This window comes from Pipistrellus kuhlii, unplaced genomic scaffold, assembly GCF_014108245.1.
Source record: "Pipistrellus kuhlii isolate mPipKuh1 unplaced genomic scaffold, mPipKuh1.p scaffold_m20_p_7, whole genome shotgun sequence".
Taxonomy (NCBI): Eukaryota; Metazoa; Chordata; class Mammalia; order Chiroptera; family Vespertilionidae; genus Pipistrellus; species Pipistrellus kuhlii.
The window spans coordinates 39,072,579-39,097,645 of record NW_023425573.1 but is presented as its reverse complement, the minus strand read 5'-3'; the positions used below and the strand labels follow the sequence as shown (position 1 = coordinate 39,097,645).

General features: G+C 40.4%; 1 protein-coding gene and 1 pseudogene across 1 annotated transcript in view; one reads left to right on the top strand and one right to left on the bottom strand.

The window, feature by feature from the left end:
* METAP1D (methionyl aminopeptidase type 1D, mitochondrial) overlaps window positions 1–25,067 on the top strand; it is a 72,037-nt gene that overhangs the window by 5,192 nt on the left and 41,778 nt on the right.
* On the bottom strand, window positions 18,068–18,834 carry LOC118709653 (annotated as a pseudogene).

Genomic DNA, 25,067 nt, shown 5'->3' with positions numbered 1-25,067 from the left:
TTTCTAAGGACATGACCTTGTTTGTATTGATTGTTTCAGGGTCCATTAATTTTTTTTAATTTAAATTCTTTATTGTTTAAAGTATTACATTTGTCTCCTTTCCCCCCCACTGACCACTCCCCAGCTTCCCCCCACCCCGTGTACATTGGTTATGCTCATGCATGCATACAAGTCCTTTGGTTGATCTCTTACCCCTTCACCCCCTGCCTTCCTGGGTCCATTATTATTCTTACAACAAATAATCCAAAGTATATAAGTAAAAAGAGAAGAGGCTAGTTTGGGTGGGGGAAGGAATTATTCTAAGATGAGAATTCCCACAAGGTCAAAGAACAGGTATGGTGGTAATGAAGTGAGAGAACTGGAAGGTTTGGGGCTAGCCTGGAGTTTCATGATGGAGGTGACTTCTGAACTGGGTTATATAGTACTTAGTTTCTTTGGAGAAAGAAGCCTACTACATGTAACAATACAAAGCAGTATAATCATGCTCTGGGAATAAGAGGAAGGAAAGATAATTTGGGGCTGGAGTGATCACTTCACAGTAGAAATGGGAATCAAATTGAACTTTGAAGGATAAATAAGATTGGCTATAGAGAGGCTGAGCAGTGGGAAGGGGGCGTTTTTAAAGGGATAAGGCAAGGGGCAGAGATAGGAAAACCATGTGAATTCAAAAAAAAAAAAAAAAAAAAGCCAAGACAGCCCTAACCGGTTTGGCTCAGTGGATAGAGCCTTGGCCTGTGGACTTGAAGGGTCCCAGGTTTGATTCTGGTCAAGGGAATGTACCTTGGTTGTGGTCACATCCCCAGTAGGGGGATGCAGGAGGCAGCTGATCGATGTTTCTCTCTTCAGTGTTTCTAACTCTTAACCCTCTCTTCCTTCCTCTCTGTAAAAAATCAAATATATATATGTATATTTATGTGTATGTATATATGTGTGTGTGTGTGTGTGTGTGTGTGTGTGTGTGTATATATATATATATATATATATATATATATATATGTATATATATATGGCCAAGACATGTTTCGAGGGTTCGGCTGCAGCTGAGAGTTTGTGTTGGGGGGGGGGGGGGTTATAGGATGAAGATTGATAATACAGGTTAGGGGTGAGGTCTTGGAGAACTTTGAAGGCCAGCTTAGGGATTATCTTAGGCAGCAGAGACCAATGCAGGTGGTTTTGGACAAAAAAGTAAAATGGTATCTCCATTTTAATCTGCTGCTGTTTGGTGTTCTGGATCTATTGGAGAGGGAAAGCCACTGTAGTCACATAGGAGGTGGTAGCAGAAACAAAGGGAGAGGGTGAACTGGTACAGTGACTGTGGATGGGGAGGGAGAGGTGGATGTAAGGTAAATTATTCAGAGGAGAAGTAATCGGGACCTGGTGATTGGAAGTGACTGGCGAGGAGCTGCCAAAGCAGAAGGAAAGAAGTTGGAAGAGATGAAGAGCCTCATAGGGGAAGAGGCTCAGGTTTGAATCTTGATGTTGCTGCTTATTAGCTGTAGAACCTTGGACATGTTAACCTATATAAGCTTTAACTTTTCACTTTCATAATCAGGATGAGACAAATACCTACCTCACTGGGCTGTTATGAGGATTAAATCAATAATGCCTGTGCCGCTGTATTAATGACCTATTGCTGTGTAACAAATCACCCCAAACAGCAAGCACTTATTCTGTCGGTTTCTGAGGGCCAGGAATCTGGGTGTGGCTTAGCTGGGTGCCTTTGGCTCAGGATCCATCAGGTTGCAGTTGAGCTATTGGCTGGAACTGCAGTCATCCCTGCTTCCTGCACTCTCCCATGGCTCTGGGCAGGCCTCAGTTCCTCCTGGAGACTTCACTTCCTTGTCCCCTGTGTCTCTTCATAGGACTGCCCATAACAAGGCAGTCTGCTTTTTTCAGAATTGGTAATAAGAGAGAGAGAGAGAACCGGAGTACCTGTGACAGAAATCTGTCTTTTTAAATCAAATCTCAGAAGTGACTTCCCATCACTCCCACCATGTATCTCTGATCACATAGACCAGCACAGTGGCAGGCCAGGTGTGGATACCAGAAGGCTGGGTCACTGGGGACCATCTGGGAGGCTGGCTACCACAGCAGCAGCTCTCAGCACAGAGCATGACACATTATAAGCTTAATAACTATTCCTAGTGGCAGTATTAAGATATTATAGAGAAGTTTAAAGAAGAAAGTAAAAGTTACTCATGGTCTCACCATAGATCAAAAGAGTAGGTATTTTTAAAATTATCTTACCTCCTGCCCAGCTTGTGTGCTTCAGTGGTTAAACGTCGACCTATGAATCAAGAGTTCAAGTCCAGGTCTGGGCACATACCCAGGTTGTGGGTTTGATCTCCAGTAGGGGGCGTGCAGAAGACAGCCAGTCAATGATGTTTCTCATCATTGATGTTTCAATCTCTCCCTTTACCTTCCTCTCTGAAATCAATAAAAATATATTTTAAAAAACATTTTCTAAAGAAAAAAATCACTTTTCGTCCTAAGGAAGGCTACTGGTAATATGACTGTGATTTTTTAAAAATTTCTACCACACCCATAAGAGAAAGTTCATTAATTAGTAAAATATTAACTTAGGAAAATTAACTTTTGAGATCCTTTTATTATTCACATTTGGAGTCTATACATCACACTCTTACTTATCTTAGTATTTATCCTTCTATTCACCATTGTGATAATTCTGAATTTGGAGTATCATATACTCTGTCTCTGTCATCAGTGAGATAATGATTTTCTTATAAAATCAAACAGAAATATGTCAGGAATGAAAAAAACGCCCTTGTCATACTCTCTGTCAACTAGCGAATGCTGGTGAAAACCAATCCCTCTAGGAATTGCTATTTCACAAGACAGCTCCTCTCTGTCGTCATTTCTTCCCTACTTTCTACTCTGTGACTTGCTGAGCACTGGGGCACTGCAATCGGAAAAGTGAGTGAGCAACACAGCAGAAGACTGGGGTGTAGGGAAGCTGTTTTCTGGTGATACAGGAAGTGGGAGATGTGACAAACAGCTAGGTAGCAGTGTGATGGCATGTTGGAAAGCACTGAAAGGTTATCAATTTCCTAGATTTAAAAATAGAAAGCCTTTGACCATCTCTTTCGCCAGTCACCTTTCAGCAAAGCTTTCCAACTTGGGGGACAGGGAGACAGTATGGGTTACAGGAAAATCACAGCTTCCCAGGAGTCATGTAAAGTCAGCTTATGTGGATTAGTACTTGTGTTGGCTTCTTTTATAAGGGTCAGATTAATTTTCTAATATTGTTTTCTACTTTAATGTTATTGCTTTAATCATTAGACTACCACCAGTTCCTTCAGGCAATAGGAAGCGATTGAAGAGTTAATGAGACTCATATTGCTTATGCTTACATGTTGATGATTTCCTGCATGCATATTAATTATTGCTGACCTTGATCTTAAATTCCTTCCTAATACAAATGCTCATCAAGCATACCTACTAGATCCCTCAGTGTTTACCAGATACCTGGTTTGTTTCCAAAAGCACATGAACTCTAATGTTCAGAGTATGTCAGATTTTTTAGAACCCTTTTCTGATTTGTCTTGCAGTTCTTACTAGGACAGTAAATCTGGAAATTTTAGGGAGAGAAAAATCAGCAGCTCTTAACAGGGGATTTAGCCTAGTTTAAAAGACTGTTCTGTTCAGCAGACCTTGAACATGTCCTAATTGGTTGTTTGGGTCAGTATGTCCAACTGGCAATCTCAGACCCCATCCAGGCCACAGAGCGTCTGTGTGTGCACTCCGGCTGTCGAGCAGCAGGACTTGGCCTGTCCCCTGCGTTGGCGGCCCCTTTCTTTAGTTCAGGCCCACCCCCTCCTGCCCCCGAGGCCTGGGAAACCCTGGCTGGCCACCTGGCCTCTTGGTGCCCCACATCCATGATTGGCACCCCCACCCTTGTCCCAGTTATCGCCTCAGCCACTCAGGCAGATTTCCTGACAACAGCCCTCTCCAGAACCAGGACCCAGGGCAGCAGTTGCTGGAGCGTGTGCTAGGAGAGGTGAGGGCCAAGGAGTCTGAGGGGAGATGAAACTGAAAGCAAAGGAGTTTGGAAGAGAGAGGGGGAAAGAACCACATCGCTGAAAAGAAAGTAAGTGTATAAGAACTTGAAGTGAGGTGGTAGTATGCAGAGGTGAGGGGAGGTAGGGAAGAGGTGAAGGAGTTGTGTATGGTGATGCCCATTTACTAGGTGAGGAAAAAGAGAGAAATTTGCGTGTGGCGAGGCCACGTGTGAGACACAGAAAAACGGAGAGAGCAAAACAAAGGTCATTTTGGCAAACCGTGACCACACACGCGCAGCACATGCACCTGGGAAACAGTCTGACAAAGCGTTTTTTTCAGGTTTGTGAATGTATTATAACAAAAGGTGTTGTTATAAAGAGGTTAAACCACAAATAGATACACCCATGAGGTTATTTTGGAATGTCACAAATGAGTAGTCATTTGATTCAAAAGCACAGCTGCTTGCTACCACGTTGTATTATTTATTTATTTTAATATATTTTTATTGATTTCAAAGAAGAGAGGGAGAGAGATATAGAAACATTAGTGATGAAACCTAGTCTGATAGGCCCATGGACTGAAGGGTCCCAGGTTCGGTTCTGGTTCTGGGAACATACTTTGGTTGTAGGCTCAATCCCTGCCCCTAGTTGGGGTGAGTGCCAGAGGCAATGGATAGATGTGTCTCTCTCACATAAATGTTTCTCTCTCTCTCTCTCTCTCTCTCTCTGTCTCCTCCTCCCTTCCACTCTCTAAAAATCAATGGAAAAATATCCTCAGGTGAGGATTAACAAAAAAAGAAAGAAAAGAAACATTAATGATGAGAGAGAATCATCAACTGGCCACCTCGCACAAACCTCTCCACCCAGATTGAGCCCCCACCCAGCATGTGCCCTGACTGGGAATCCAACTGCAATCTCCTGGTTCATAGGTCGGTGCTTAACCACTGAGCAGTACCAGCAGGCTATTGAATGTTTGAAATGAGGCTCATCCCAACCAAAAAGCTGTACAGTATCAGGATTTTGATGACTTAAGTGCTTACTGTTTAAAAACACACACACACACACACACACATATAAGTAGGATAATTTTTGCATACCAATATAAATTTTTTATCTTTTTAAATTAGGCAGTCTCCTGTTGGAATAGGAGGAGAAATACCCATTTTGTTATAATTCTTCATTTTTGTTTATACCTTACCCTCAGCCTAGTATGCTGTTTCCTTGCCCTTCATTTTTGCCAAAATCTTATATATGTCAAAGATTATGTCAAGCACCACCTTCTTTATAGGTCCTCTCTTGGTCCTCCCTAATGATTGTGATCTTATCTCTCTGCTACCCCTTCCTTTTTCAAAAATATATTTTTATTGATTTCAGAGAGGAAGGGAGAGAAAGAGATAGAAATATCAATGATGAGAATCATTGATCTTCTGCATGCCCCTACTGGGGATCGAGCCTGCAACCTGGGTATGTGCCTTTGACCGGAATCGAACCCAGGACCTTTCAGTCTGCAGGCTGACACTCTATCTACTGAGCCAAACCAGCTATGGCTTCCCTTTCTTTTTCACATCAATTGTTTGAACCCCAGTTGGGATTAAGGTGCAGGAAACTAAAAGTCATTCTAGCTATTCCAAGTGGAAGTAGCTTTACTTTAGGAATTGGGTGATCTTTGTTGTTGGGGGTTTATCTGCTCTTAACCCAGCTCTTCCCAATTTTTGAAAAATTATTTTAAAATTTAAATCTGATCAGTACTTTTCTTTGCCCAAATTTTTAATGTCTTCCATCTGTCTTTAAGATATGATTTAGCCTTAGCTATTTGGCTCAGTGGATAGAGTCGGTGATTCCGGTGATTCTGGTCAAGGCACATACCTTGCTGGCGGAGCCCTGGTCAGGGCACATGCAGGAGGCAACCAATCGATGTGTTTCTCTCACATCAATATTTCTTTTTGTCTTTCCCTGTCTCTTCCACTCTCTCTAGAATAAATGGAAAAATATCCTTGGATGAGGATTAATAAAAATAATAAGATTTAAACTCCTTATTTTAGAACACAAAGCTCTTTATATTTTGTCCCTGAGACTGCATCTCTAATCCTTGTGATAGTCACTCTTCCCTCAAGCTATAGTACCTATACTGCTCTCTGTGTTAAATGCATATACCACCACTGATGTTCATCCAACAGTACATTTCTGCTCAAACTTTAGAATTCAGCTTAAGTACACTTTGATTTGTATGCACCACCTCTTGGTTCCAGTAGCATCCTGATCACACATCTAGTACTGTATTGTAACCATGGGTTAAACAGTTAATATTATTCCCTTCTAAGCAGCATGGGTATTGTGAGTCAGTAGGTGTCGAGTGGGGCCTGTTCAACAAGCTCCTTGGCAATTTTTAAAGGCACAGACCTCAGTTTTAAGTGATTTCTAAGGTCTACTTCAACTCTGAAATCTCACGGCTTTTCCTTCTTGCATTTTAGCTGTTGCTGTGATGGAGGAAAAAAGCTTTGGACTAGTTGATTAAAACAAAAAAAAAGCATCATATCTAATAAAAGGGTAATATGCAAATTGACCACCACTCCAACACACAAGATGGCCACCCCATGTGGTCAAAGATGACCACCTCCATGTGGACACAAGATGGTCACCACAAAATGGCCAGCAGGGGAGGACAGTTGTGGGTAATCAGGCCATCAGGGGAGGGCAGTTGGGGGGGACCAGGCCAGCAGGGGAGGGCATTTGGGAGGGACCAAGCCTGAAAGGGAGGGCAGTTTTGGGGGACCAGGCCTGAGGGGAAGGGGAATTGGGGGTGACCAGACCTATAGGGGAGGGCAGGTGGGAGCAACCAGGCCTGCAGGGGAGGGCAGTTAGGGGTGACCAGGCCGGCAGGGGAGGGCAGATAGAGGCAATCAGGCTGGCAGGGGAGCAGTTAGGCGTTGATCAGGCTAGCAGGGGTGTGGTTAGGGAGTGATCAGGCTGGCAGGCAGAAGTGGTTAGGGACAATGAGGCAAGCAGGCAGGCAAGTGGTTAGGAACCAGCACTCCTGGATTGTGGGAAGGATATCTGGGCAGTTGGACATCTCTTGAAGGGTCCCAGATTGGACAGGGTGCAGGTTGGGCTGAGGGACACCCTCCCCCACCCTCGTGCATGAATTTCATGCACCAGGCCTCTAGTATTGTAATATTCTTCAATGCCCACAATAAGATAGCTTATAATACTGAAATATATGACAAGGTAGGTATTTAAAAACAAGACAAATACCCTTATTTAAGAGTGTTTCCTTAATCTCTTCAACTTTTTATTCATTAATTCTAAGACTGTTTTTGAGGGTTTGCTATGTTCCAGACACTGTTCTAGCCATTTGGAGTACATTAATGAATAAAACAGAAAAAATTTTTTACCCTCAAGAAACCTGCACTGCTAGGCAATAAGCAAATATAATGAGTAAATCACAGACTATTTTGGAAGGTGATAAGTATTATGGAAAATTGAAAGGGGAGGGAGGAGCTTTCTTTTCTTTTGTCAGAATTTAGTAGTGAATCACTAGAAATAATAGTTTATTTAATTTGAGCTATTTAAATAAGTCATTCTTTAAATGGCAGACTTTAATCTGCACCCAAATCAGAAGAGAGTTTGTGATTTGCAATATTCAAGATTGGTTTTCTTTTATAAAATTGACAATAACTAGCTTTCCCATTTTGTCAGGTGAAGAAAAATAATAGTTTAGGGAATTGCTTCTAAGGAGTCCTAAGTAAATTATGTGTTTTAAAATTTATTATAAAGAAAAAGGAAAAAAATTAAGTCTCAAACCACTAAAAAGAATTTTGTGTTTTATACTAGTCTCTAAGGCTGATTTAAAAATTTTAAAGAACTTTATTCCTCTTCTTGTCTCCTTCCCATTTTAATGTTTTGTTTGTTTAGATTTCCATGTTTAGGTAAAAAGCGTCAGTCCCTTTAGGATTTCTGGGGAAGCTCCATGGTATAGGTGAAGAAGTGCAGGACTTCAGCTTTATTTCTCTGGGTTGCTCAGAAGTAAGAGAGACAGATCAGAAATCACTTCTCCACCTTTACTTTCAAAAAACCAAATCAAAAGGTCTAACATTTCACTGTAAACAGTTTTAAAAGTCAAATTAATGTCACCTGCAGGCTAAGCTAAAAAAGTGATAAGTACTGTTGTGCACAACAGTTGGGATTGTTTTCAGAGTCCTGCCACAATGAAAGACTTTCGTTGCTCTCCTTCTTAAAAACTAGACCTGTATGGTAACTCTGATGACTGTCAGTTCCTGTGGGGTGTTTACACAAAGGTACTTATAAATGAAGAGTCCTTTTTAGAGCAGTTAGAGAAGAGGCTAGACAGAGAATAGCCAGCTCAGTGGCCTGGCAGGTCGGGGTTAAGGTTTATTGACAGGATAGGGTCAGGGTCTGCTCCACCACTGTTGGCCCTAGTACCTACCCTCCGGATACATCCAAGACCTCAGCCTGCCTCTGCTCCCTGCCGTAGGCCAAACTACCATGCAGCATGTGGAGAAGAGAAGAGAAGAAAGAGGAGAGGAAGTTCTACTAAAACTTTACAGTTCAGTATGGAAATGCAAGTTTGAAACTATTTGTGTATATTTTTCTGGCCCAGATGTTGTGTCACATTGGGAAGAAGAAACTGTAAAATATACAAAGAATTGTCTGTTCTTTCAGCTTTGTGGTTTGCAGTCATTGCATCCTGAAGAAAGAAATTGCCGGGCCAAAGTAGCCTTTTAATTTCATTTTTCCGTTTTGAGTTACAGGTTTCTGGCAAGCTCCCTGACCACTACTGTTACCTGGTGGCGCCTATATTTCATCAAATTTAGACATGCAGACTACCTGGATCCAGGCCCAGATGAACTGTTGTGACTGATAAACATGATCCCACCCTGCCCCCATGCATGCTCCTGCTTTTCCCTTTAAGGGAATCTAAGACTTTGAGTTCCCGAGTCCCCAAGGGAGTTTAAGAAAAATGTGTTCCGGTATTCAGCATTTGAGTTTGCTCCATGGTTTTCTGTGCTGCATCTCTGCTTGCCCAGAGTCTGGTGAACATCCCTGCAGTGCCCCCACTTCTCCTGTGTTGGTAATTAATGCAGGAAAATTTTTTGTTTTTAATAAAAACAAGCAGAGTCATCTATCAGTACTCACAGTCAAGGCAGAATTTGTTTGACATCTTGTGATTGCTGCTTACAAAGAGAATGACAGCAGTTATTAAACAAATAAGAAAGAAAATGCTGTTTATTGGTAGTTTTCAGACATCCTAAGAATATCCTTGCAACATTACTTACTGCCTTTGCTTGCATGAGTAGAAAATAGTAGAATTAATAGAGTCATTAATTTTTGAAGTCTGGGTTGCATTAAATTTAGAGTAATAATAAAAATTCAGATATTAAACAAACGTATATTTTCACAAAAATTTTTTTATTGTTGACCCTATTACAGATGTCCCTATATTCGCTGCCCTCCCATGCCTTCTTCCACCCTAAACGTATTTTTAGCTGTATAATATACTAGGGGATTTTCCTTTTATTAGAGTATATTTCAGATATTTGTTTTTATTATTATAGGAGGAATATTAGCATTCATTTTAATTAAACTTAATTGCATTTCCCGTGTGAAGTATTTTTTAATAGCTATACTAGTATTCCTGTGGGTTTGCCCTGATAAAAGGTTATGAAAAAAATTGTCTACTTGTGTCATAGTGGGTTTGGCTCAGTGGACAGAGCCTTGGCCTTGTGGACTGAAGGGTTTAGGGTTCAGTTCCCACCAAGGGCGTGTATCTCTGTTGTAAGCTCTATCGCCGGCCCTGGCTGGGTGTGTGCTGGAGGCAGCCAATCGATGTTTCTTTCTCTCTGTTTCTCCTCCTCCCTTCCACTCTCTAAAAATCAATGGGAAAATATTCTTGGGTGAGGATTAACATGACAAAAACAAAACAAAAAAATTGTCTATTTGCTTGGAAATAGTCAGAAGTTTAATTTTGAAGTTTTAATTCAGTTCAGAAGTTTTAAAATGAAAATTTGGGATATAGTCAAGTGGGAAAAGCATGAAAATGTTCAGGGTCTGCTGTTTTTGTTTTCATTTCATGTTCATATGATTTAAGAAAAAAATTATTCTGTCTGTGGCTTACGTTATCTGGAAAGTGTTCCTTATAATTTCAGTCCACCTCACCAGATGATGTGGAAGCACCAGACCACATATTTCCATAAGAACTGGGTAAAGGTGGGATTCCCGAGAAGGGAGGAGAGGAAACTTCCTGGGGTGTTGGTACTGGTCTGTGTTTTGATAGATATTTGGTTACACAGGAATATGCCTTTGTCAGAACTCATCAAATGATATGCTTAAGATTTGTGCATATCATGGCATATAAAGTTTACCTCAGTATACAAAGGATAAGGTACTCTAAACACATATATTGAAGCTTGGGCAGTGATATGCATGTTGAAGTAAGGGGGAATGGGTTACTGATCTTTTGAAACTTACTTTGAAATGCATAACAAAATGGATTGTGAAATATTTAGAAATGTGATAAAGAGCAAATAGAGTGAAAAGTTAATTATAGAATATAGGTAGCATACTGTACAATTCTTTGCATATTTTTATATGTTAGAAAACTTTAATAAAATATTTGGGAGAAAATCAAAAGTGCTGGTTTTTTCTTATTAAAGGATCTGTGTACTTCCATTTTTAATTTTAGCCCACCCCTATAATTTAAAATCAAGTCATTTGGATTAATACCAAAAGGGGGTAGGATATGAATGTAGCCATTTAGATAAATAGAAAAAATGTGCCCACCTCATATTTTCTCCAGTAACTTCTGAAAGGCCATTACCAAGTATGGAAGCCAGGGGTGTCTTTACAAACAAGAAGAGCTCTACGAAACCCAAACCATGTAGCCTAACCAGTGACCTGTCTGGGCAGATGGAAATTGGCCTCCAGAACCCTCACCTTGGAAAAGGACATGGCCTCCGGACACATAATCTTCACCAGTGGCAAGCAGTGACACCCCCTTGACTCCCTCCCCTCGACTATATACCTTATACTAAAGCCCTATCAAATGAAAATGGGCTTTCTGTTTTCAGCCAAACCCCAGGGATTTGGCCATGAACACTTCCACTTTTATCAGAATGCCAAGCTATATCTTACATCTTGATAGAGCCCTCTTTTTAAAGTTATCTTATATGGGACCCCGGTGATACTTGTGTGTGTGTGTGTGTGTGTGTTAATCTTGAAGGATCAAAAGGGTAAATTGGTTCTGGTAGAATTTGAACCAAACTTTTAAAAGCTAATACTATATTTTTAGTTAGTGCTTGAACAGTAAACTGGACAGTCAAGATTCGAAAGGCTTAAGGATCTCAGTTCTTTTAAGGTTTCAAAATAAACTCTGACTGGTTAATTTATCTTTTTCCTTCTTACTTTCTCATTTGGATAGTGAGGACTGAAACTGACACAAAATGCCTAGTAAGTGGTTCTCCAGTTTTAGTGTTTATAAGGATCATTGATGTAAGAAACTCTAGTGTGTGTAAAAATTACTTAGTTTGTTAAAATGCACATACTAGCTCCTATACTTGAATTTTCATAATCAGTATGTCTGGGGCAGAGTGCAGAAATCTGCATTTTCATAACTACTCATTGTGATATTGATGCAATTATTGGGCCAGGTGAGAACTGGTGTAGATGTGTTCTAATGGGTACTATGATAACTGATAAAAGCTTTCTTTTTTCTTTTTCTTTTCTTTTTTCTCTTTTTTTTTTCTTTTTTACTTTTTAGCTTTTTTCTTGGGGAAAATTTTAAATATACACTAGAGAGAAGAGTATAACAAACTTCCATTGACCCATCACCCAACTTCAACAATGTTGGTTTACTTCTACACTCATCTACTCCCTGTATTCCTCTTTTACAGATTATCTGTGGAAGCAGATCTTAGGTATACATCCATAAATATTTTAGTAGGCAACTCTAAAATATTTAAATATAAGTACTTACAAAATACACCATTATTAAATCTTACAAAATTTGAGAATAATTCCTTAGCATCAAATATATTGTTAATGTCTAGATTTCCTGGATTTTTTTTTTCACAGTTGATTTGTTGGATTCAGGAACCAGACACAGTCCACACATTGCATTTGATTGATGTGTCTCTTTAATCTTTTAATCTATAAGCTTCCCCTTCCCTCTTTTTCCCCCCTTGTGATTTATTTGTTAAAGAAACCAGGTCATTTATTCTGTAGATTTTCTCAGGCTAGATTTTCTGATTGGATCATCATGATGTCGTTTACCATTTTTCTTTCCCCTGTAATTTCTATAAACTTTGTCGCTTCCATCCTGAAGTCTATCATATTAAAGTTCAAATATTTTTTTGGCAAGAATACATTATAGGTAGTGTCATATACCCCCATTAGAAGGGACATGTCTGGTTGTTCTCTCTTTTGTCACGTTAGCCGCCATTGGTAATCATTGCTGAGATCCTTTATGTTCTAGGGAGAGTCCTGTATTTTAACTTAGTAAGTAGCTCATGGAAGAACCTTCTCCCTCTCATTGAGGATTTTTGACTCCCCCAAAACTTAACTACTAACAGCCTACTGTTGACTGAAGCCTTACCAATAACTTAAATAGCCCATTAACACATCTTTTGTATGTTATATGTATTATATACTGTATTTTTACAATAAATTAAGCTAGAGGAAAGAAAATGTTATTAAGAAAATCATAAGGGAGAAAAAATACATTTTCTGTATTTATTGAAAAAAATCAAATTGATGTTCAAGGGTCAACTGTATTTTCCATCTGCAGTTGATTGAATCTGAAGATATAGTACCCAAGGATAGGGAGGGCTGACTGTATGTACATAATTTTATACATATGTAGGCAAATATATAGATTTATATATGTATTATTTGAATTTCCTCTTTAACTTACAATGTAATTTCAAAATTTGTTTATTTCATTTTAAATTTACCTATAGAGGCCCGGTGCATGAAATTTGTACACTGGTAGAGTCCCTAGGCCTGGCCAGTGATCAGGGCCAATTGGGGCCTCCTGGCTGCCAACCAGGGCCTCCCTTCCCCAGCTGCCGGCCAGGGCCTTCTTTTGTTCCATGCCACCCCCTGGTGGTCAGTGCACATCATAGCGAGTGATAGAACTCCCAGTCTCCCAGTCAAACTCCTGCAGGAACACTTCGCATATTAGCCATATATATATATATGTAGACACACACACACACACACACACACACTAGAGGCCTGGTGCATGAAATTTGTGCATGGGCCAGTGGGGGGAGGGGGGAGCTTTCCCTCAGCCCATCCTGTACCCTCTCCAATCCAGGATCCTTCAGGATCCGACTGCCAGTTTAGGCCCAATAAACCAGCAATCGGGCATCCCTCTCACAATCCAGGACTACTGGCTCCTAACCACTTGCCTGCCTTCATGATGCCCCTAACTGCTCCCCTGCCTGCCTGATCACCCCTAACTGCCTCTGCCTGCCTGCCTGATCGTCCCTAACTGCCTCTGCCTGCTGGCCTGATCACCTCTAACTACTCCCCTGCTGGCCTGATTGCCCCTTACTGCTCCCCTGCCTACCTGATCTCCCCTAACCTCCTCTGCCTACTGACCTGATTGCCCCTACCAGCCCTCCTCTGCCGTCCTGGTCACCCCTAACTGCCCTCCCCTGCCAGCCTGGTTGCCCCTAACTGCCCTCCCCTGCCAGCCTGATTGCTCCTAACTACCTCTGCCTTGGCCCCTACCATCGTGGCTTTGTCTGGAAGAACATCCAGATTAGCATATTAGTCTAATTAGCATATTACCCTTTTATTAGTATAGATCACATGTGTCAAACACAAGGCCCGCGGGCCAAATCCGTCCCGCCAGGCCTTGCAATGTGGCCCACACCGCGCTGTCATCACTGCACTCTGCTGCGTTTCCATCACAATGACAGTTTATGACTGTTCAGTAAACCATTCGGCCCACGATTTAGGCTGGATTTTAGATTTTGGCCCCTTCTCTGATTGAGTTTGACACCCCTAGTATAGATAGATGTCATTTGCCCTGAAGTTTGCATGAAGTTTTCTCATCCTTATAGTTTATACCCACTGGTGTGTGCTCACATGGATAGTTCTTTTAGCAAGAAAGTGAAATATAAATTGTAAAAACTAGACTCTGAAAATCCAAATGCAAAGTATTAAACATTTTACCAGACTGAAGAGACCTAAAGAAAGAGAAGGACAGCCCTGGATTGTTTGGCTTAATGGACAGAGCATCAGCCTGCAGAATGAAAAATCCTAGGTTCGAATCCAATCAAGGGCATGTACCTTGGTTGCAGGCACATCCCTGGTAAGGGGTGTGCAGGAGGAAGCTGATTGATATTTCTCTCTCTCATCAAGTTTTCTGGCCTCTATACCTCTCCCTTCCTCTCTGTCAATAAAATATATTTTTTTAAAAAAAGAAAGGGAAGGACAAACCCCAGCAGCTGCTGTGATAGGTGCTGGAGTTCAGACCTTGTGGAGTTGGTGTTCTGATAGGGGAGGTAAAAAAGGCACAATTAGACAAACATGATAATTCAAAATGGGAATAGTGCTTTGAAAGAAATAAACAAGGTTAAGAGGAATAACTGGGAAGACCACTTTAGAGAGAGTGCTCCCAAAAGACCCTGATGAAGTGACATTTGAGCTGAGGCCTGAAGGATGTGAATGAGCCAGTGATGTGAGGAGCTGGTGAAAGAGCAAATGCACAGACAAGAAAGGACTTAAAATGTCTGGGGAACACAAAGGGACTGTGGTTGTGGGGTTAGTGAGTGACAAGGAGGGTGGAGTATGAGGAGGCTCGAGGTAGGCAGAGGCAAGACCATGCAGAGCCTTGGAGACTTTGAGAAGTAAGAATTATGTTCTCAAAGTGGTTGGCAAACTAAAGAATTTTAAGCAGGAAAACTTAGTAATTATTCTCACCTAGACTTTTATTTTTCTATGCATGTGCAAATGTCCACGTGTGTTTTTATTGATATCATATTATACATGATCTGCAACTTACTTTTTCGCTTACCAATAACATAATGGGCATCTCTGAAAGGAAGATTTATTAAAAAATAATAATTAGCCGAAGCCGGTTTGGCTCAGTGGTAGAGCGTCGGTCTGCGGACTGAAAGGTCCCAGGTTCAATTCCAGTCAAGGGCATGTACATTGATTGCGGGCACATCCCCAGTAGGAGATGTGCAAGAGGCAGCTGGTTGATGTTTCTCTCTCATCGACGTTTCTAACTCTATCTCTTTCCCTTCCTCTCTGTAAAAAAATCAATAAAATATATAAAATAATAATAAAAATAATAATTTGTTTTGCTGTGAACTACATAACAAATAGATTTAGATCTGTAATAATTTGAAGCTCTGGAAAATCAGTTTCTTGAGGGTTAAAAAAGGAAGGACAGTACTTGCTTTTAATGGTAATTATAGATATGAATTCACTTCAATAATTTAAGAACATTAAAACCATATCCTAACTTGATTCTTAATTTCGTGTTAAACTTACCATGATTAGTATGTTACTTTAGCCACGTATTGTTAAAGCAACTTTAGGTCATTTTTAGTCTTCTAGATACAGCATAGCCTGAACAAAGAAGGGAAATCAGAGAATAAGAATTCAATAGGAAGGACATGGTCAAACCATAACAAATAAGGAGAGGTTCAGTCAGTTCCATAGGGTATGTATCTTTTTTAAAGTATAGTGTGACCTGACCTGTTTGACTCAGTGGTTGAGCATCCACCAATGAACTAAGAGGTAACTGGTTTGATTCTCTGTCAGGGCACATGCCTGGATTGTGGTCTTGATCCCCAGTAGGGGTCTTGCAGGAGGCAGCTGATTGATGATGTTTTCTCCTCAATGATCATATCTTTATCCTCCCTTCCTCTCTCTTTAAAAATCAGTAAAAACATTTTCAGTGTTTGAGCATCAACCTATGAACCAAGAGGTCACCGTTTGACTTCAGGTCAGGGCACATGCCCAGGTTACAGGCTTCATCCCCTGTGAGGGGCGTGCAGGAGGCAGCCAACCAATGATTCTCTGTCAGTGTTGATGTTTTTATATTTCTTTTCCCTCTAAAACGAATAAAAATATTTTTTATTAAAAAGTATAGTTTACTATTGTCCATAATTATAACCATACTTATTCATTTGCTTTTAAAATATATTTAATTATTGTGAAAAATACATCTAAAAATCCTTGAACTATAAAATTCCAGCATCTTTTAGTTCTTGTCCATTTATAACATCTAATCAAAAGCATGAATAGAAGAATCAGTCTATCTTATATAATAAAAGGCTAATAGGCAAATCAACCGAATGGCAGAATGACCGGTCGCTATGACATGTAGTGACCACCAGGAGCAGACACTCAACACAAGAGCTGCCCCCTAGTGATCAGTGTGCTCCCATCGGGGGAGCGCTTCTCAGCCAGAAGCCGGGCCTCACAGCTGGCGAGCATAGCAATGGTGGTGGGAGCCTCTCCTGTCTCTGTGGCAGTAGTAAGGCTGATTAATGGCTTAAGCCAGCTTCCCACAACAGGTCTACGCTATCAGTCTCACATCCTCCGAGGGCTCCCACACTATGTGAGGGCCCAGGCTGGACTGAGGGACCCCCCCCCCCTTCCTATGTGCACAAATTTCATGCACCAGGCCTCTAGTATCACAATAAAGTAGAGATAAAGAAAATGTTTTCTGGTCTTAGAGTCCCCTGTTATGTGGACATCTATGGTAAATATTTTCCAAAATACCAGGTGAATGAAAAAAACTATACCCCACAAAAATAAGTACCTCAAACTCATGAACCAGAATTTAGCTCATTTGTAAATCTATATTAACAAAAACAAAAACAAACACACAAAAATCATTGCAGAGGTAGAAACTAAAGCAGGCAAGAAGTTTTCACATTACAAGAGGGATACTCAGAGAAAACCCCTGTCTGCATTCTTAACCTATGAACCCCAGCCCCAGCCTTCAGCATTTAAAATTATCTTTCTGAATTCAAATTTTTGATATGCTTCTGGTTGTGTAATAAAGTCAAGAACAATAATAATGTTGCTTTCTGCCCTTTATCTTATATTAGAGGCCTGGTGCACAAATTTGTGCATGAGTGGGACCTGGCTGGCCCGCCCCAATTGGTGCTAATTGGGGCCAGCCCCGCTGGGGAGAGGGACTGCAGGCCATCCCGACTGGCCCCGTCCCCAATCAGGGTGGGAGGAGCTGATCGGGGCCACAGTGCACGTCAAAGCTACTGGTTGTTCTGGCGTTTCGGTCACTTGGCTTTTATATATATAAATTAGAGTACTGGAGCAGCATCAATTAGCAAGAAATACTCCGTTTCTTAATAAAAGTCTTTCCCTTAACTTTCTTCTGTACTTAAAAATGGAAATATAGTTAGCTTCTCCAGATATTTAATTGTTTGTTATCCATTTGCTAAAAGATGCCTTTTTAAAAAATATTTTTTTATTGATCTCAGAAAGGGAGCAAGAGATAAGAACATTAATGATGAGATGGAATCATTGCCTCCTGCACGGCCCCTACTGGGGATGGAGCATGCAACCCGAGCATGTAGCCTGACCTGGAATTGAACCAGTGACCTCCTGGTTCATGGATCAGCGCTCAATCACTGAGCCACATCGGTGAGGCAAGGCAGAAGATTTTTTAATTTCACAATTATATGTACACTCACATGTATGCATGTATGTATATGTAATACATCAAAAAAATCTTATTGCTTAGTTATAAGAAATTGTTTTGCTGTAGCTCAGTTGTTTAGTGTTGTCCTGATGGGCCAAGGTTATAGGTTTGATCCCTTGTCAGGGCACATGCAGGAATCAATGAATGCATAAATAAGTAGAACAACAAAAATTGATGTCTCTCCGAAACCGGTTTGGCTCAGTGGATAGAGCGTTGGCCTGCGGACTGAGGGGTCCTGGGTTCGATTCCGGTTAAGGGCATGTACCTTGGTTGTGGGTACATCCCCGATAGGGGTTGTGCAAGAGGCAGCTGATTGATGATTCTCTCTCATCGATGTTTCTTTTTTTTTAACTGTTTAGTTTTTTATTTCATAATCATAAACTTAACTCTGCAATCCAGCTAGACTGGGAAAGGGGTAAGGAAATGATGGAACCCAATAAACTGGCAAGAGCACATAGATTATGGAACATTCCAAGCAAATCGGGGTGAAGGGGTGCTCTCCTGAGCTACAGAAGGAATGGTCTGGTGGTGAAGATAAAACACAAGTCAGATTTATTAGAGTTGCCCACAGTTAGCAATGGCAATCTTCTTGCTGGTCTTGCCATTCCTGGACCCAAAGCGCTCCATGGCCATCACAATATCCAGGCCTCCTTTCACCGGCCGAAGACCACGTGCTTGCCATCTAACCATTTGGTCCTGGCAGTGCAGATGAAAAACTGGAAGCCGTTCGTGTTGGGCCCAGCATTCGCCATGGACAAGATGCCAGGGCCTGTGTGTTTCAGGATGAAGTTCTCGTCCGCAAACTTCTCCCCATAGGTGGACTTGCCGCCTGTGCCATTATGGCGTGTGAAGTCACCACCCTGGCACATAAATCCCGGAATAATTCTGTGAAAGCAGGAATCTTTATAACCAAGTTCTTTCTCCCCAGTTGTCAGTGCCAGGAAGTTCTCTGCTGTCTTTGGAACTTTGTCTGCAAACAGCTCGAAGGAGACGCGGCCCAAGGGCTCGCCATCGACGGCGATGTCGAAGAACACGGTCGGGTTCACCATGGCTGGTCACGGGCGGCTTCGGGGTGGCGGCGTCTGCAAAGCCTCTCATCAGGGTTTCTAACTCTATCCCTCTCTCTTCCTCTCTGTCAAAAATCAATAAAATATATATTTTTTAAAATTGATGTCTCTCTCTCTCTCTCTCTTCCCCCCCTTTTCCTTTCTCTCTAAAATCAATCAATAAGTAATTGTTTTAAAAAATAAATATGAATGCCAATTTAGAAATATTTTATCTTAAGTGCTCATCATTTTCTAAAATTCATAATTCAGAAATATTCCACTGGAAGAGGAGAGACTAAAGACATTTATAATGCCCTCCCCCCCCCAAGTTTCATTCTCATGAAACAGATTAACAATGCTGTAACTGAAATCAGTGGAAGGGTCCCATTGCCCCAAAATATCCACCCTACGACCTGTCTGGAATATAAAATTTCCGACTACTAGAATCATTCCTTTGGGCTAAGACAAGATCTCCATAAAACCTTGGTTTAATAGGAGTTACCATTCCTGCTTTGCTAAGATTGTATTAGAAGGAATACTTTGGTATGTTTTTTGTTTTTATTTTATCTTTAAATTGTAGAAAGTGTTACATATGTCCCTTTCCCATATCTTCCCCCTCCCACCACCACCCTTTCTGCCTTCTGCCTGTGACAAGTTTTAAGTATTCTTAGCAAAGAGGAGGGTAAGGATTCATGGTGGAAGAGAAGACAGGCACTTCCCTACCAGCGGCTCCAAAAGGGCTCTGGGCTGTGGGAAAGTCAAAGCCCCTGCTTCATAATTACGAAATGGCTGCTTTGTTGGGAGCCATATTTAAACCTGATAGTACTATGTGCTCCTCTAAGTTGCAGAATGAGTGTAATAAGATAGACCGCGTCTTTCACGAACACTTGTCTCTTTTTGAGTGTAATGCCAAAAGTGTTTGCAGAGTACCGTGGCACCTTCACTTCGTCCACAGTCTGGGGGTAACGTCCAGAAAACAGTCTCGTTGAGTTTTCAGGTGGGTTTTTGGCAAGAAGACAAGGTGGCTTTATAGAGCTTGTCTCTGATGTTACTCGCGGAATGTCTGAAAGAAAGGGGAGGATTTGTGGACCTGATTAAAACAAGGAAGTAATCCAGCGACTTAAAGAGATGGGTTGTGGAGCTTGAATCCTAAAACAAAGCCCTCCCCTCCTTGAGCGGTTGGCCATGGGAATGACCAGTTGCTTCATTGTGTGTTTTGTCAAAGTGCCTCCGCCGTTTGGCCAGCCTGATGGTTACCTGCTGCCTCTTTTTATAGCCTCCGTGTCCTTTGTTGTTGCCCCGCTGGTCAAACATGTGTAACCGTGCCCTGGGGCACCACACGTGCCCTGGGGAGCTAAGTGCTGCCAGATGTGGGAGCAAGGGTTGATTCACATGGCCATAATTTCCAATAGCTAATTTTACCTGTTTTCTTTTGGTTTTGGATTTCTTTCTTAAAGAAAAAAATCCATTCGGAGTTGGGTTATTGTCCCCTTTAAATTGCAGTCTTGTTACCACTAGTATTCTTCCAGCCCTCCTTCCTCCCCCCCAGTATGAAAGTGTGAGAAGAAAGGGATGATTTATTAAATCTGGGTAATTAATGTTTTACTTTATGATAAAAATTAGTGAAGTGTATCTGTTTTACTGTACTCTGACCAGTATTTTTACTTCAAAGTGAAATTAGGTTTCACTGACTCAGTCTTTTACATAGAAGTTATTTACATAGAAATAGGTGATATTTTAGATCAAATCTTCCAGATAGAAATTTTATCTAATCTCTTATTAAGAACACTGGGTTTATTGATCAAACAAAGCTCTAGGTTTTTAACTAGCTAGTCTGAAAACTGATTAAATCAAAAGAAATAATCAAGCTTTTAGCTTAGTTTTCTGTATGAACTGAACCTCAGGTTGACCAAATCGTTTGATAAAAGAAAGTTTTTCTTTATAGAAGTATTCCTGCCAACAGTTGAAAGAGGTCTAATAAAATATCACCACTTGGCAAACCCTAATGAGTTAATGGATCGAAGCCATCAATGATTGCTAACATCACTAAAGGAGAAACAGCTGTTCGAGCCCACCATCTATTAAATATTCTTACAAAAAACAAAAAACAAAAAAACACACACACACACACAAAAAAAACACTGAACTTGAATCAAAACAACTCTCTCGGAAATATAAGAAACATGTTAAATGTCACCACTGAGAAACAACTAGTAAATTTCAGAATGTGGGAGATGCTGGGGACAAAGAAAGGTATTTCAGGAGGAGAAAGGAATTGATTAAAACAGACACAAGACATGCCAATCAAATGCAGTATTTAGGTCATATTTTAACTATTTGTTTAATGAAAAAAATTAAATATATATATATAGTACATATGACAAAAGGAGAATATCAGAAGACTACCCAAATATTTGATGATATTAAGGAATCATTGTTAATCTTTTAGGTGTGATATGGTTGTATTGTTAAATCATTAAAAAAGGAGTTATCATCTTTTAGATATACATACTGAAATATTTATAGTTGAAATGATATGTCTGGGATGGGCTTCCAACTAATTCAGTGGGAGAGGGGATGGTTATAGGGGAAACAAGAGCAGGAGTGGATAATAGTTAAAACTGGATGATGGGTACACGGCAGTTTATTATAGTAATCTGTCTATTTTGTGTATGTTTGACATTTTCTATAAATAAAAAGGTTTTTAAAAATAGGCTTAAGTTTGAAATTCAGATTTGCCACTTGTAACTTTTGTGATCTTGGGCAAATCCCTCACCTTCCTTGAGTCTCAGGGGATTTTGCCTGTAAAGTAAGTACAAGAATATCTTCCCAACTTACCTTACACAGGTTGTTGGACCAAATAAAATAATGTGTATGAAATTATTTTAAAAATTGCTACAAGCATGTCCATATTATTATTATTATTAAGCCTATGAAAGGATATCATTTTCCTGCTAAGAACATGGTACCGTGTTTCCCCCGAAAATAAGACAACCTCTGAAAATAAGACCTAGCGCATGGAAAGATAAGACATCCCCTGGAAATAAGACCTAGCGCAACTTTGGGAGAAAAAAATTACCGTATTTTTCGGACCATAAGACACACCAGACCATAAGACGCACCAGTTTTTAGAGAAGGGAAATGAAGAAAAAAAGATTCTGAAACAAATAGTGTCCTAAAATATTTTATGTGCATTAAAACCCAACATCACAGTCATAAACACATATAATCAACCCTGTAAACAGCAGCATTTAGAACCATTTTAGAGCCAGGCAAGCACACAGAGACCACACAGAGCCGGGCAAGTAAAAAAACTTTTTTTTTAAAGTATATGTGTAGGCTATATTTGGACCATAAGACGCAGGGACTTTCCCCCCCACTTCTGGGGGGAAAAAAGTGCGTCTTATGGTCCGAAAAATACGGTAATATAAGACACTGTCTTATTTTTGGGGAAACAGGGTAGATTTTCATGCTTCAGCAAGTAGTATTGTAGTCCCATGTACATTATAGCAATTAAAAAATTTCAGTTTGGCTCAGTGGTAGAGCGTTGGTCTGCAGACTGAAAGGTCCTGGGTTTGATTCTGGTCAAGGGCATGTACATTGGTGTGGGCACATCCCCAGTAGAGGGTGTGCAAGAGGCAGCTGGTTGATGTTTCTCTCTCATCAAGGTTTCTAGCTCTCTATCCCTCTCTCCTCCTCTCTGTAAAAAATCAATAAAATATATTTAAAAAATAAATAAATAAAAATAAAAAATTCTGAAATTGGACAGGAAAATAGCAACAAAAAAAAGTAAATGGACCACCTTCTTATACCATATACAGAAATAAACTCAGAATGAATATACTTAAATATAAGACTTAATCCATAAAACTCCTAAAAGAAAACATAGATAGTAAAAATTCTGACTTTTTTCTTAGCAATATTTTTTTCTGATAGATGTCCTCAGGCAAGGAAATAAAAAGAAAAAAAAAAATAGGACTATATAAAACACATGTGTCAAACACAAGGCCCGAGGGCCAAATCCGTCCCGCCAGGCCTTGCAATGTGGCCCGCACCGCACTGTCATCACTGCACTCCGCTGCGTTTCCATCACAATGACAGTTTATGACTGTTCAGTAAACCATTCGGCCCGCGATTTAGGCTGGATTTTAGATTTTGGCCCCTTCTCTGATTGAGTTCGACACCCCTAAAAACTAAAAGCTTTTGCAACAAAGAAAAATATCAACAAAATGAAAACACAACCCACTGAATGGGAGAAGATGTTTGCAACTGCACATCAAATAAGAGGTTAGTGTCCACATTTTATAAAGAACTCATATAACTCAACACCAAAAAAGCAAATAATCCAGTTTAAAAATGTGTAGAGGACCTGAATAGACACTTCTCCAAAGAAGACATACAGATGGCCAATAGATATTTGAAAAGATGCTCAATGTCACTAAACATCAGAGAAATGCAAATTAAAACAAAAAAGAGATATCACCTCACGCATGTCAGAATGGCTATTATCATCAGTAAATCAACAAACAACAAATGTTGGTGAGGATGTGGAGAAAAGGGAACCCTTGTGCACTGTTGGTGCGAATGCAGAGTGGTGCAGCCACTGTGGAAAACAGTACGGAGATTCCTAAAAAAGCAGCATTATTTACAATAGCCAAGATTTGGAAGCAACCCAAGTGCCTACCAATAGATGAGTGAATAAAAAAGTGGTGGTACATACATACAATGGCATGTTATTCGATCATAAAAAATAATGAAATCTTAACTATTTGCAACAGCACAGATGGAACTAGAGGGTATTATGATAAGTAAAATAACTCAGTCAGAGAAAGATAAATACAAAAATGATTTTACTTACATATGGAACCTAAAGAACAATATAAATGAACAAACAAAACGGAAACAGACTCAGGTCCAGAGAACAGACTGATGGTTGCCAGCGGGGAGGGAGATTGGGAACTGGCTGAAAAGGTGAAGGGAGTAAGAACTACAAATTGGTACTTACAAAATAGTCACAGTTATGTACAGTACAACGTAGGGAATGTAATCAGTAATATTGTAATAACTATTTATCGTGCCAGGTAGGTACTGGAAATATTGGGAGGAACACTTTGTAAAGTATATGATTGTCTAACCACTGTGCTATACACCTGAAACTAATACAAAACAATATTGAATATTTTTAAAAGTAAATAATTTCCTGATCCAGCAAAAAAACAAAAGAAATATAGATGCCTGTGCATACATATGTTTCCTATCTCAGTTCACTGATTTTTCCCAGCACATTTAGTGGCCATATCTTTATTTCTAAACTAGTGGCCAGGTGCACGAAATTCATGTATGGGGTTGGGGGGCTCGGGGGAGGATATGTTCCTCAGCCCGGCCTGCACCCTCTCCAATCTGTGATCCCTCGAAGGATGTCCTACTGCCTATTTACAGGGACTGGGCCAAAACCGGCAGTCGGACATCCCTCTCACAATCTGGGACTGCTGGCTCCAGCCACTCACCTGCCTGCCTGCCTGCCACTAACCACTCATCGCCTCTAACTTCCCCCCTGCTGACCTGATCACTCAAACTGCTGCCCCCCCCCCCTCGTCCTGATCCCAATCTTTATTATTCATATTTTTACAAAGGTTCCTCATTTCTTCCACCCTCCACCAGGTTCCCACCCCACCCTCTGCCCCCTCCCCACCCCCATTGTCCTCATCCATAGGTGCACAGTTTATGTTCAGTTTCTTCCCGCATCCACCACTCCCCTTTTCCCCCAGAATTGTCCGTCCACTCCCCTCCCGTATCTCTGATTCTATTATAATAAACAGTTAATATTGTTCATCAGGTTTTTTAATTTCCTTGTTTTTTTTGTGTGTTTTTTAATTAATAAGCTTTTATATTTTTAAGAATAAATTTTAAAATCTAATAATTTTAAACCTTGTTTTTTTTCTGCCCTGGGAACTGAGAAGCAAACTTGTTTACATGTAAACTTGCCCTTAGGCTATCAAAAGGCATAGCCATTCAAATGTAAATGAACACATTATTTAAAGATAGCTGCTGGCTGGAATTGGATTACCTGTTCTGGGTGGGAAGGGCTTGTCCTCTCCTTTCCATTAAAATTAAGGTGTTAGCTTTAAAACCTCTTTTTGGCAAGAGACCTTAAACTTTCAGAACTTTAAATTTTTCAGGTAGTAAATCAATTACTTAGCATTTTCTCAAATCAATAATACCTCCACATTCCCAAGGATACACTTCACACAAAAGACACATCCAAATAGATCAACCAACCTTATCCAGTCTCCA